Raw genomic sequence first — 3,318 nt, 5'->3', positions numbered from 1 at the left:
GGTGGAGGTGGAGAGGAGGTGGAGGTGGAGAGGAGGTGGAGGTGGAGAGGAGGTGTAGGGTGAGGCAATGGATTTTGGAATTGAGACTATGAGAAGTGGAGAGCCAGGAGCTGTTTGTGACAGGCTGTGGTAGCTGCCTAGAGAAGCAGAGACAGGCTCCTGGGAACTCAGGCAGGAAGCATGAAGACCCCATACACAACCACACAAGGCACCAGCTTGTATGTCCCTGTTCTTGCTCCAGGCGTCGCCCCTGCAAGTCTGCAGGGATCACTGCCGTCTGCTTTGCCTTCCAGGCGCAAGATGTTGTGGGTATTCTTTTGGCGCCGCTTCCCTTCCCCACCGACTTCTCGCCCTCCACTCCTCCCCACCCCAGCACAGGCAGCCGCTCCAGGGCAAGTCTGTGCAGGCTCCACACACTGATTCTGACCTGCATAATGGATTCTGCCGGGCACCCATGTCCAAACCAGCCCAGATGCCCAAAGCACTGGCACCGGTACGAGCCAGGACGGCTGCAGTGCTCCCAGGTGCCCAGTGCTGGGGGTTGGGGGTGCCACGGCTTGGGAGGCTGCCCAGAGGGTGGGAGGGTCCTCTGCAGAGCTCTGCACGCCTGTTGGCCAACGGGGGCTCTGCACCGAGGGCTGCGTCACGGACTCCTCTTCGGCCTGCAGCGCAGGAAACCCCGTCACCTCCTCGAGGCAGGGACGGTCCTGCCGCCAGCCATTCCTGGGATCCCAATGGTCTCTGCAGTTACACCGGGTTCCAGCCGGCGGCGCCGCGCCGCCCCGCTCCTGCGGAGGAGCCAGGCGCGCTTCACAGGCGCGGCCTCACCCGCTGGACTTGCCAGGTGTGAGCCGCCCCACGTGGGCCCGAATGCGGTCAGGTCCACCCAGGAAGCCAGAGCAGGACTTTGGGCAGCAAGCTTGCTGTGTTAGACAGCAGAGGGACATCTGTGGCTGAGGAATTCGCTGCATCGATGAAAACCCAAGCAAAGGAGTAAGAACCAAACGTAGGTGGGGCAAGGCCAGCCACAACTAATGGAGCAGGCGGTGTTCCAAAGACTTCAGCTCTGAAGTCAGGTTCACACGGCCTTAAACCTCCGCTAGCCTTTCTCTGACAGGAGGATTTAACTTCCCTGCGTCTCAATGTCCACATCTGTAAAATGAGGTCAGCGTCCATCTCAGGTGACTGTTATAAGGGTCACGTTAAATATTTTATTAATTTTTTAATTAAAAAAACTTCTTTGAGACAGGGTCACTCTGGCTCTGTCACCCAGGCTGGAGTGCAGTGGCGGGATCACAGCTCTCTGCAGCCTAGACTTCCTGGGCTCAAGCGATTCTTCTGTTTCAGCCTCCTCAGTAGCTGGGATCACAGGCCCGTGCCGCCACACCCAGCTAATTTTTAAAAATTTTTAGGAGAGAGGAGGTCTTGCTGTGTTGCTCTAGAACTCCTGATCTCAAGTAATCCTCCCTCCTCAGCCTCCCAAAGTGCTGAGATTACAGGCGGGAGCCACTGTGCCTGGTCTTATTTTTAAATATTTTATACAAAGCAGACATGGCCTGGGACTTAACAGTCGAGCACTCAACAATAATTTCCTCTCTCAGCTCCCCAAATATCCTGGAGAGAAAAGTCAGGTACCACACGAAGCTTTGTGGGGATCAAAGCCAGGTGATAACGGGCGTTGCCCTTCCCACAGGCCTGGGAAGGTCAGGGAGGGGCCGACTAGGAGGGATAGGGGTCAAGGACAGCTGCTGCTGTGTGGAAGCTCAGACTGCACAGGTCTGTTGTACCGATCAGGGCCGATCATTCAGTTAGCCCTAATCTGTACAACACTCCCCACCCCTTGTGTTTTGGTCCTGGCTCTGCGGATAGGTGCCAGAAACCCAACTTGAGCTCCCTCTGCTGAATAGTGATGAGAGATGGGCTGGTGGTGAGGGCTGACTGGACTAAGGTTCCTTCTCACCCCATGCCACACCCCTGTGTGGATACTGCCCATTCTCCATTCTCTCTGCAGGGACGCTGTGCTGCTCAGCCCACCCCAAGCAGGGCAGGGAGGGGAGACACTAGAGAGGCTCCCGGGAGCTCCTCGGTAAGAAGTGGCTTTGGATGGATGCAGTCCAAAGTCTCTTTTTGTTGTTGTCAGGTTATTGTGGTATAATTTACATACAGGGAAACTCACACTTTAAAAATGTACAGTTCTGCTTGTTTTGACAAATGTATGTTATAGTGCAGCCACCACCACATCAATATAGGACATTTTCATCACCCTCAGAAGTTCTGTGTTCCACCCCAACTCTTGGTAACCACTGACTGGATTTCATCTCTACAATCTGCATTTTCCAGAACAGCATATAAAGGGAATCCTACACAGCACATATCTTTTTTTTTTTTTTTTTTTTTTTTTTTTTTTTTTTTTGAGTTGGAGTCTTGCTCTGTCGCCCAGGCTGGAGTGCACTGGTGTGATCTCGGCTCACTGCAATCTCCACCTCCTGGGTTCAAGCGATTCTCCTGCCTCAGCTGCCTGAGTAGCTGGAATTACAGGCACATGCCACCACACCCCGCTAAACTTTTTGTATTTTTTAGTTTCACCATGTTGGCCAGGCTGGTCTTGAATTCCTGACCTCAAGTGATCTGCCCACCTCAGCCTCCCAAAGTGCTGGTATTATAGGCGTGAGCCACCGTGCCCAGCCAGTACATAGCTTTTTAAGACTGCCTTCTTTCTCTCAGTATAAAACTTTTGAGATTCATTCAGTGGGATGTCTATATCAGTACTTTATTTCTTTTTATTGCTGACTGGGCTCCATTATATAGATGTACCACAATCTGTTATCCATTTGCCAGTTCTTGGCGATCATTAGATGAAGCTGCTAGAACATTTATGTACAGGTCCTTGTGTGGGCATATGTTTTCATTTCTATTGGGTAATATCTAGGAGTGAGATTGCTGAGTCATGTGGTGAGTACATGTTTACTTTTGGGAAAAAAGAAAATAAAGTCAAACTTTTCCAGAGCGGTGGTGGCATTTTGCATTCCCACCAAGCAATGTCTGAGTGTTCCTGTTACTCTGCATCCTCACCAGCATTTGGTGTTGTTGGTTGTTTTTTAATTTTAATTTTTAGCCTTCTTAATAGATGTGTAGTGGTATCTCATTGTAGCTTTAATTTTCATTTCCCTCTTCTCTGATGATTTTGAGCATCTTTTCCTGCGCTAATTTGCTATTTATATCTTCTTTGGTGAAGTGCCTGTTTAAATCTTTGGGCTGTTTTTTGTTTCTTTGTTTTTGAGGGTTTTTTAAATTGAGTTTTTAGAATTTGTATGTATC

The sequence above is a fragment of the Piliocolobus tephrosceles genome, chromosome 11 (assembly GCF_002776525.5).
Source record: "Piliocolobus tephrosceles isolate RC106 chromosome 11, ASM277652v3, whole genome shotgun sequence".
Taxonomy (NCBI): Eukaryota; Metazoa; Chordata; class Mammalia; order Primates; family Cercopithecidae; genus Piliocolobus; species Piliocolobus tephrosceles.
Note: the sequence above shows the minus strand (reverse complement) of the source record.